Genomic DNA, 11,932 nt, shown 5'->3' on the forward strand with positions numbered 1-11,932 from the left:
AACTTCTGTTTGGGCTAGAACTTGGTCAACAGTATCTGAGACGTGCCTGACATTCATTTCAATCGTCGAATAAAACTTCGAAACTGCCTTCATGGTCCCTTTAAACGAACGGAGGGAAACATTTAGCAAAGTAAGGCAACGCGACTGATTTATGGCTCGACTTCTTGGAGCGAGTATGTTGTGAATAATCGACGAAACTCGCCACTATTCTTACCCAGCGAGCTGAGGGAACACCGCTGGGCAAAATTTGTCGCTTGTTCACAACATATTCAATTCATGGAGTGCAACCTTTTAGGTTTGTTAAATTAAAAATTTCTTCACCCGTCATGATTTTTCTTTGCTTTTTTTTTTTGCTTTTTTTTTTTTTGAGAGCGGTCATTGAATAATACAGAGGGTGCACCGGAGCTGCACCATATTTGAGTGTCTATATATCTACTCTGTCTAAACATCCAACGTCTAATTTTTTATTTATTTTTTCACCGTTCTAATATTAGGTAACTAACATTATACCACCCTATGTACAATTCTGTAGCCACAGTTTACCACCGGTCTCTTCCTCACAGCAGCGCGTAACAAAGGCTCTAACTGAACAATGCAGGGGGTCTTCGGCCTACGTCCGCACAAGCGGAAGACATAGAAAACCAGAAAAGAATGTTACTATTTTGTTCTAAAACGCGTTCATCACGTGGTAGTCCATTTATTCTATCCTTTCGTTCTCTCAAGGGTTAGCTGTGGCAAAGGAATAAAACAAAAATAGACAGTCGCGACTCTACTGTGACAAACATAGACAGGTTTGCTTCTATATCTTATTAAACGAAGGACAAAAAGCAGAGCCTCATCACATTACCAGTGAGTGTATGCGGCAAAAAACGCAAATACTAATAAAAAAAAAAATCTCGGCCGTTGATGTTTTAGTGTATATATTTATCATTCACTTCAAGATATTATAAAATTACCGGGGGATTATAGAAGCTATTGAATCAAAAGAAGTTTCGGTAATGGTCGATGTTGAGTTGGGGTGATTTAGAAAGAGATTAAAATGTAAAGTCGTCCCTGTCTGCTCCGGCGTTAGCAATGCTGACGTTAAGACATTTTAATATAAATTGATAAGTTAAGTTACCAAGAAGAGTAGTACAGTTATACATTTTTAAATTTGAATAACAAGGCGGAACAAAAACAGTTGGCGAGACCGTGGCCGGTAATGAGGCCTGGTTTGCAGTTGGTATTGACCTCAATAAAACTAAACCCTTCATTAGCTTTTTTTCTTGTCTTGAAGTTGTTTTTGTGCTTGGTTGTTCTGATTCTTGCATGATTTCATATCGGTTTTAGGGGTTTCGAATAGCTATTTGGCTATTTAAATTATTAATTTATTTAATTAATTAAGTATTTTCATTCACTTATTTATTTATTTTCATCGTCCACAAACATTTTGACGCCTCCTTAGTGCAGCTTTTCCCAATTCCTCTTGAACGAAAAGGTTAAAATAAAGCACTGGCATTAATACACTGTCGAAAGCTATGCATGCTATAAAAATGTGAGGAGTAGTACTCGCAGCGATCTGTTTAATGTGGTTATATGTCAATTGTAACCGAGGCGTGGGTGCTGCGTGATGAAAACAAAATAATAAAACAGTGAACACAACCCAGTAGACCTTCCAGCTAAGAAAACGCGAATGTAGCTGAGCAGCAAGGGTACATCGATAACTCTGTTCACCACCTTAAACATGATCATCATATCCCGCAACGTTCTATAGTGCAACGTATCTAACTTCACCAGTCAGCATATAATTTGATAGCTGATGTAATAATTAGGTTGAAGATATCAATCATATAACACGACAATGAACGTTTTTTTTGTGCACGCTCAATTGCGCTTGAATCGATTGATCCCATACAATTCCGGACAGCCGAGTCGTAGTCGACGCGGGAACCTACATGTGAACAAAACAAGCACAAAAAAAAAAAAAAAGAAAATGCCCCCTAACAATTACGGATAATACGTGTGATGGCACCGAAAACTCCAAATGCATTCGTAACTCGTTACGTGCTGCTTGAAACGAATTCCAGCATCCATGTGAACTTGTAGATCACAGATAAGTTCAACACGAGTAATAACTTGCATCCAATGCGTAACAATAACTAAACGAATCACGCTTTCTAAGAAAGCGTGATTCCGCTGGACGCCAGGTCCCGCATACAAGCATACCAGTGCTTTTGCGGGCCTGCATATGTATTATGTTTATGATGTGAATAAAATTTAATATTATTATTATTATTATTATCACCTTCATATTTGATTTATTGAGAAGGAGGTAATTTGAAGAAAAGTGTGCCAAAATAAAGTCTATATCTCGCTGACGACGCTACTATTTCCCTACCGGATTCACCACCAAAGACAACTGAATATCAACCGCAAATACGAGCATTCGCGTATATTTAGCTCAGGAAGCGATATAATTCACAAAACTTTAAAATGCCAGAGGGCCAAGGTTGCTGCCTTGGGGAACAACAGAAGTAGAAAGAAAAGGAGCAAAAAAGCGACCGGAGACGTGTACAAAGTTAACTCGTTGGAATAAATAACTATTCGAAGGACGACAGTATATAAGGGATACACCGTAGTCACGAAGTTTACTCAGAAGTTGTTCATAAAGCACACTACATCTGCTTGTTCTCTTCTATGCAAAAATAGTACGACATAACTCAAGAATGAACATTGGTTTGTTTCCGATGAGCGGCCTTTCAAAAACCATGTTGCTCAAAAATAATATATCGAAAAAAACATGTGCAAAAGCGTGGGTGCAAAATGATTTAACAAAAAAAAAAAAAAGAAACTAGATTTTCTGCAAAGCAGAGAGACTGTTGTTTTTAATAATAATAATAATACTTTTATTGCTAATGAAAAAAATGCATGTTAAGCCAGACCTCCCTAAGCCACATTGGGCTTGACTGGCAGCGTCTTACAATCAGTGAAACGAGCCGTTTGCAAAAGGAAACATGTAAAATAAAATCCACACAAAGAAATTAGAATAACAAAAGCAAACTAATGAGCACTTTACGAACTAACATTTCTCAGGGCTTTCTCAAACTTGTATTTTATTCTTAAATTTAGAATACTAGAAGGTAGTTTATTCATAAATGCTGGTCAGGGATGGGCAAAATACATGCAAATATGTATCGAAATACAAATACAAAATACTTCGTTGAAAATGTATTTAATTACAAATCTCATTACATTTCCAAAAAAGCATTTAATTACAAGATACAAATACAACCAAATGTATTTGGTCTCCTCCAAATACTTTTCCAAATACATTCCTCAAAATTTGCGTCAGCGACTTCAGGGCACCTGCAACGGGTTTCTGGGTATCTAATTTTAATTTCGCATCGCACACTCTGGAGTAAGTGTGCAAGGCTCTAGTAAAGTAATAGAAATATAATAAAAAAAAATGTAATCAGCTTGGACGTTATAGGTAAAAAAGTACAGAGCTTCAAGCAGCTTTTCTCGTCTATTACATTTTGGTATAGGCCAACAAAGAACCGAGACGATTAAGACGCGTAGCACTAGCTAGAGAATTTTTTATTGTTGCAACTCGCACCAGTTACGAAAATCTGGACGACCCGCGCATTTAGGATGTTCCAGGCAAAAGTATGGATGGAAATCAGGCTGGAAAGCATCACAAGTTGTCACAGGCACTTATTTAGGCAATCTGCCTGTGAACGTCGATTTCGTCACTATTCTTGCCCTGGACTAGCACCGTAATCACAAAGTCATTAGACGCTTGTGCTTGATTGACACACTGCATTCGGTGCAGAACGTAGTTTTCTTCTTGCTCTGGACACGTCTTAGGATGAGCAAATTGAGTTGTGACAATAAATTTGAGGGATGTATTTTCGCCCACAAAATTGTATTTAATTACAATTGTATTTGAAATACCCACGTTTTAGTATTTAAATACACACGTCAAATAAATTACCCAATTTGTAATTAAATACAAATGCAAAATACACAAATTATTTGAAATACGTATTTCAAATACTTGTATTTGAAATACTGCCCATCCCTGATGCTGGTACATAGTAACTACGAGCTCTTTTTCCAAATCTTGTAGAACATCGAAGTATCCGGCAACGCTTGTTGGGTCTAAGAATACAAGAAGGTACATAGAGAGGTCGGCATTTTAGGTCGCCCTCACTCACCCTCACCCTCACAGCCACACTCACCTAAGCCCCTCACTCACCCTCACCCTCACAGCTACTATCACCTTCAGCCCCTCACTCACCCTCATCCTCACAGTCACACTCACCTTCAGCCCTTCACTCACCCTCACTGAACCTCACGGCCCTCACGCACTCATGACCCTCACGCCCCTCACCGCACTCGCCGCCCTCACGCACTCATGGCCCTCACGACCCTCACCGCCCTCACGGCCCACATGCCTTCATACCCCTCACGCCCCTCACGCACTCATGGCCCTCACGCCATTCACCGCCCTCACGCCCCTCACTCATTCATGGCCCTCACGCCCCTCACGCACTCACCGCCCTCACGACCCTCACTCACTCATGGCACTCACGCCCCTCACGCACTCACCGCCCTCATTGCCCTCACGCACTCATAGCCCTCACGCACTCATAGCCCTCACGCACTCACCGCCCTCACGGCCCTCACGCACTCTACCCCTCACACCCCTCACGCACTCATGGCCCTCACGCCACTCAGGCCCGCTTCATATGGGGCAATTTCGCCCAGAAACTTGACGTCGCAACACCATGCAGCGACACGGGCCGCCCACGTTCACACGCAACAACCAATTGCTGCAATTTGGCATCATCATCATGAAATTTTATTTTTCTTGCACTATTTAGACACACAATTACGCGCTATAAGGCCCGCTTCAGCCGGGGCAACTTTTCCAGCAATTTTGAGGTTGCTGGCGGGCTGTTTCCTAGCTTTCCCAAGATCGACACAAATTGCTGAGATCGGGTCCGGCTCGAAACGGACGAGCAACTCGAACAACTCGGAGCCGTTTGAAGCGGCAACAGCCAATCAGGGACCCGATATTTTCACGTGACACCCCCGTGGTGGTAATGATGACACATAAAGACTTGGTTCTGGTTTGAAATCGATCGTTTTTGGAAATAAACCTTTTCAGAAAGATGATTTAGTATTCTAAACGCCGTTCAAAGATATAAAAACACGTTTTTAGCGCGTAGCTTTGCGTCTAAATAGTGCAAAAAAAATTCAAAGTGAATGATGATGATGCAAGTCGTAACAATTCGGATGCTGGGTGTGAAAGCTGTCGGCCCGTGTTGCTCGTGTTGCGACGTCAAGTTGCTGGGTGAAATTACTCCGTCTGAAACGGGCCTAAACGTGCTTTTATGCATTTAAATCTTGTTGAGAATACTAATGCATCTTTCTGAAATAGTTTATTTCCAAAAACGATCGATTTTAAACCAGCACCGAGTTTTTGTTGTCATCATTACCGGCACGAGGTATCACGTGAAAATATTGCGTCCCTGATTGGATGCAGCCACTTCAAACGACTTCGAATGGCTCCGAGTTGCTCGCTTGTTTCGAGCCGGACCCGATCTCAGAAATTTGTGTTGATCTAGGGAAAGCTAGGGAACAACCCGCCAGCAACACCAAAATTGCTGAGAAAGTTGCTCCGTCTGAAGGGGGCCTCACGCACTCACTGCCCTCACGCCCCTCACACCCCTCACGCCCCTCACGCACTCATGGCCCTCACACCCCTCACGCACTCACCGCCCTCACGGCCCTCAAGATCCCATAACCCTCACGCCACTCACCGCCCTCACGCACTCATGAACCTCACTCCCCTCACGCACTCACCACCCTCACGGCCCTCACGCACTCACGGTCCTCACAGCCCTCACGGCCCTCACTCACCCTCACACTCATGAATTTTCCTTGTTCAGAAACTCACTCACCCTCACCTCACCTGTGAAGATGAGGGTGAGTGAGGGTGAGTGAGGGCCCTCATGAGTGAGGCTTGCCGAGGTATGGGTACATATAGAGCTTTAAATTGACTATCCCAAAAATGCCTATGAAGAACAGTCTCCATCAATAGCGAGTTAAAAGCAGGCAAATGCAGTACTTTAAACACGTCAATGTCCTTACCAAGGCATAAATCATAGGAAATGTTCTTTAACAAAAAAACGCAGAATCGAATTAATCCTAATTTGCCAACGCAGAGCAGAATGACCATACACGGTAATACCGTAACGGACCACACTGTAGACTAGAGCATGTACTATATTTTTTCGAACGGATAGTGGCACAAAATATCTCATGCTGTACAGCAAACAAGACACTGCACGAATTTTCTTACACACATGAACAAGATGAGTGTTCCAGATTAGGTCACTGTCAAAGAATAGGCAAAGATATTTTATAGAAGATGTGTGCTGTACAGGGCTCACATACTCATGATAGACATCTAGACGTATGCAACCGTTAAGAGGAGGTCAGGTTAACTTTTTTCAAAGGGTTGTGGAAACATATTAGCTGCGTTTTGGATGCATGAACTTTAATTATATTCGCTTCAAACCAGTCCATAGTTTTAATTGCCGTAGTTTGTAAAGACGAAAGGGCATCTGAATAATTGGACGCTCTACATAGAATAATGGTGTCGTCAGCATATTGAAATAATGAAATTGGTACCACCATGGAGAGGTTATTAACATAAAGATTATACAACAGTGGACTTAAGACAGAGCCCTGGGGACACGAGCTTTGACTGAAAAGAATCCGTTTTGATACCCTTTAAATAAAACACCTTGACGCCTATCCTGCAAAAAGTTTTCCAATAAATGTAGAAAAGAGCCTCGAAAGCCTAACTTCGAAAGCTAGCTTTGTTAACATGTGATGGCTAACACTGTCAAATACCTTGCGGACATCAAGGAACAGTGCGCAGGCAACTTGATTCCGTTCAAAAGATAAACAGAGCATGTCAGAAAAGTCCTCAAGGAGCATTTGAGTACCTCGGACTTGTGTGTATTCGTACTGATAAAGAGATAGTAAACTGTGTTTATCTAAAAAAGCTATTGATAGTTATTCACAAATGTTTTCCAGTATTTGAGCAAAGCAAGACAAAATGGAAATAGGTCGATAATGTTCTACGTTATTTCGCGCGCCTCCCTTGAATAATGGAATTACCAAAGCTGTTTTCATTGCTAATGGAATGATACCATTAGATATAATGTGATTAAAAATCGAAAGTAGAACAGCCCTAATCCCTTCAAAGTTTCTGCGCAATTCATTAACTGAAATTCCGTCGATACCTGGCGATTTATTGGGCTTAAGGCTAAAAAAGATTGACCGAAGCTCTTCTTCAGAGAGAAGAGGAAGATAAGCCGAGTTTAAGACACTATTGTTTAAGTTACATGAAGCTGGGTGTTGTCCTGCAATACCTGACACTTGAGTAAAAATTGTTGAACTCATTAGCAATACTCTGTCCATCAGTACAGAATTAAGAAAGAAGGTAGCTATCATTGCTTTTAGTGCACTCCTTCGTGCCATGGAGATCGTTGATGAGCGACCAAGTTTTTTTTATATCAGAACGAGCGTCCTTAAATTTAGTTCTAAAGTGCATGCGTTTTGCCAGACGAATCACGGCATTAACCTTATTTATGTATCACTTAAATTTCAACCGTAGCATAAGGTTACCGGGGGAGCGTTTCGGCTGTGCCCATAGAAGATCTTTTTCTTTGATGCTGCCAATATTTCTGAAGACATCCACTTCTGGTCTATGTTACGTTGTTTAATTTTTACAGTACGTGTAGCTACCTTTTTAAAAAGGTTAACCGTCAGCTGTAGATGTAGTTAAAGAAAAGTATTCCAATCATGTTGCTTCACAAGTTTATCGAAGTGCCTGGGATCAACTATTGACAACTCCCTCTTAGCACCAGCATAAGTCAACGGCTTAGATATCTGTGTTAATGAACAACAGACAAAATAATGATCAGCAATTTTAGTTTCAATAATTGCAAACTGGACTACTACGTTCTGAGCTCGTACATTTATATGATCAATGTTAGATACCACCAACTGGCCAGATATAAATTCCTCCCGTGTCGCATTCTGAGTTGTTGCTTTTAAGCCCCATTTAGCAAAACATCAAGATAGCCTGCGACTATGGTCACTGTGGGACGAAGTATGTCAATATTAATATCGCCATTTACACATACAAGCTCTTCAGACGAAAGAGAGGACAAAGCTAAATCAAATTTCGCCAGAAATAACCGTGCATTACAGCACGGAGGACGATAGATTGAGAAAATAACCAGGGATAACAAAGGTGTGCTTAAGTGCAGCGCTACTACTTCTGCCTGCTGAAATGAAATTTTTAACTTGGTCACCGGATAAATTTATAATTGTTAACAGAACGGCCACCCGATTTATGCAACGGAACAACACAGCGTTTCTATATACGCGGTAGGGAAAATTCCAGATTCAAGTGGCAGGTTAAATATTTGTAAAGCAACACTTGACAAAGCAATTGAGCACAACCCTTGACTATAAAACTAGGAATTCCATCCGCTCCCTAGGACAGCTTCGGTTAAAATATTTTTAATTGCCTTCATCACTTCGCTTTGTTGCGGTTGGTGCAATTCCGAGGGTGTCGAGCCAGGTAGTGGGCCAGGTGTGGAGCCAAGGAGCAAACGTTTTAGCCGCAGAAGAACTAGTTTATTTACATCGGTGAAAATGGCTATTTACAAAGTGCAGACATACACACTTATCGCCTAAGCGACGGGAGCGAACGGAAGCGAAGCAGAGAACTCCTCTCTAGAAGCGCGCTGCTCCATATATAGGCGCACTTCTCATTTCCCCGATGAGAAAGTTCATGCATCAGGGTCAAGAGCCAATTGCGGCAAAGGTTCAGTTTGTCATCCAAGATACCTCTCCCTCGCAGGCTTCACTGTAAAACACACACGCAAAAACACACACACTGAAATAGGACTAAGAAGGAAGAAACCGTAGCATCCTTTCCACTAAAGTTTCGAGACGGAGTCTTTTGCCCCTTCCCGAGGCACCAACCGTTTCGTGGTCTCCCGTAAGTTGAACACCTGGCTCTAAAGGTGGTCCTGGCTCCCATTGTAATCTTGGCTCTGGGTGATCCTTTTAAAGGAAATCATGTCTAGACGACGAAAGAGGGGTTGGCGACAGGTGAAGGTCATCTTGGGGGTAATATTTTCTTGTCACTTGTCCTGGAATAATCATGTTACCTATATTCATAAAAAACAATGCAAAGTTGTCGGAATAATGAATATATTCAGGCACATACTTCCGGTAAATATTAAAAAAATTAATTTACAATGCGTTGTTTTACCCTGTGCTTTGCTACTCCCACCTGGTATGGGGTTTGACTACAAAGGGCAACATTGACAAGTTACGCCTATTACAGAAAAAGGCACTCAGGATAATCGAAAATGTTCCACGTGACTATCATTCCCTTCCTCTTTTTGAAAAACATAAAGTCATTGATGTTGTGTCCTCCTGTGTTCATCTTTCACCTCTTCTTCTTTGTGTTGTCCGATCTATCGCGTTATTCTTCAATACATCTTCTTTCTTTTCCTCTTCTGTGTTAGGTCCGAATAAAGCAGTTCCTCACGAGACTGCCCGCGATGGTCGTGCTCTGATCGCGGTCCACAAACCGCCCAACAGTACAATTGATATAACCAATTTGTATGCACATAAACTGATAGCTAATTATCAACGATCCGCAAGGGAAAATAATGTCATTTCTTTAGATCTTGGTAATCTAGAAGCAAACGAGTCTGTATACCCATCGCGACGTAGGCCCCCTGGCGTATTCCTTTTTCAATGACCAATTTTGGTCTACAAAGATATCGCCACCAATTACCACTTTTATTAAACACCCTGTTTTCCCGTGATATTGAAATGCACTCTGTTAGTCATCGTTCCATTCAAGAAGCTTTATAATAAGTAGCCACCACTTTTTTGTATACCGTTGATTGCGAAGTTGAATACTTTATGTTTTTCTTGTGTTTACCCTCTGTATAGGTGTATGCAAATGTATGTGCGCGCATATTCGTTCTTTTTTGTCTGTATGTGCCAGTGCCGCTCTTACCTTGTTCTGGGGCTCTGGGACTCGTCAAGCTGCAGGCCTGCAGTTTTTTTTTCCAGCTCCCCTGTCACAATTGTACTGTTCGTGGCAAAATAAACGAATTTGAATTTGAATTTGAAACTCCAGGATCGGCAGCGCCGGCAATCAGGAAGTCGGGGACACTGAGCACCGAGCTCTAATGGTGGTCCTTTTAAGGGATTCAGGTCTTCACGATGAAAGAAGGCTATGCTGCCGTTGGCGACAGGTAAAGGCCAACTCCAGGACAGGGCCAAGGAATACCGTCGCACCATTTTTTTGTAAATATTGAAACGACTTAAAAAAAATCCATGCATTTATATCTGAGCTTGGTAACAACTCGCCATTAACACTAAAACAAGACCAAAAAGGACTCGCAAAAATATTCGCCTCATCTACTGGGCTCGAAAAAAAAAAAATCGTCATGTCGCAGCGTGGTAGTGATAACATTATCTTTCGTGCTCTCTTTCTCAAACTCCCAGCTGAGGCTGCGTGTTTAGCGATTCTTGCATAAATGTCTAGTATTCTTGCCTAATATGCACATACAGTCTCTTTGCAGTCACTCGACATTCACTAAATTTTTGTACTCCCGCAGGGGGCACCTGTGAAAGCAACTGTTTGGTGAGTGGCGTCACCAGAGACCCCGAGCAATATGTGTTCGACAACCCACGTCTGGCTGTGCGTGGCTTTCCCGTTTCCGGGAAAAATGATATCCTGGTGACGAAGCCTAGTCCGGAGTAGGTTTGGACACTTCTGGGCCCCCCGGGTGAGGCAATACGCCACTTCTGCCCCGCTTCTTCTAGACAGTTGTCCTCGTTTGAACCGACCAGGATGATCCAGTCTGTTGCGATATTTTCTTCTAACCTTCTGATCTTTCGTTTTATCTTCTCCACACTTTTCACTCTTCCCATTTCTCTTCTTTCCTTTTGACCTTCTTTGGCGGCAAGGGCTAACCTTGGGGGGTGACAGACCCTTTGAACAGACCCACACCTGGTTATAGTTCCTGGGAAGTGCTAATAGTGTAACGTCTCTAGCATAGCCCTTTTTGTTATTTTAGCAGCGTAGAACAACCAAATTTTCTTGAATTCCGTGTCTGATGCAATCTATGAACATGGTCTCTGTAAGCTTCAAAACACCTCAGGGATCTCCATAAAGAACTTCACAGATCTCCTTGCCTTGTACCTTCAGTCAACTCTCGTTGAATACAACGGCAAAATATTAAGGCAAAAGGTAGGTGTTTGTATAGGCTCCTACCTAGCTTCGGTGCTCAGTGAAGTTTTCCTTATGTACGTAGACCAATCAGTTAAGCCCCGACTGGATGTTTTCGCTCCCGAAAACCGCCTGCATTGATGATACAGGTGGTTTTCAGGAATCTTGAATAACAAGATAATCATCATGTAGATGATTATCTTGTTATTCATCCGACCTCCCTCTCTTCATGGGTCATTTGTGAAGCATTCGATTCCTGCTCGTCGGGGGTTAAGTTTACGAGCGAAGAACCAACAGTTGAAGGATTACTGTACCTGGATTTAACACTTGAACTTCAACTTCAAGGCATACTGGAGGTTCCAGCAACGATCGAAAAAACCGGTTCCCCTTTCTGCAGCAACCACTCTAAGTCGGTAAAGCTTGGAATTACTCGAACCCTGTTTGCCTCTTCTCATTCAAAATCCTTTCCCCACCTCTCATCAGCAAGCATCCAACGTCAGCAAGACTGACTTCTCCAAGCCGGGTACCGAGCAAGCCTCCTCCGTACTATCCTTCAGCGTTTCATCACAGATCCCAACCGTCCTTCATCTAGCAACAAAA

The sequence above is a fragment of the Ixodes scapularis genome, unplaced genomic scaffold (assembly GCF_016920785.2).
Source record: "Ixodes scapularis isolate PalLabHiFi unplaced genomic scaffold, ASM1692078v2 PGA_scaffold2__306_contigs__length_199485367, whole genome shotgun sequence".
Classification (NCBI taxonomy): Eukaryota; Metazoa; Arthropoda; class Arachnida; order Ixodida; family Ixodidae; genus Ixodes; species Ixodes scapularis.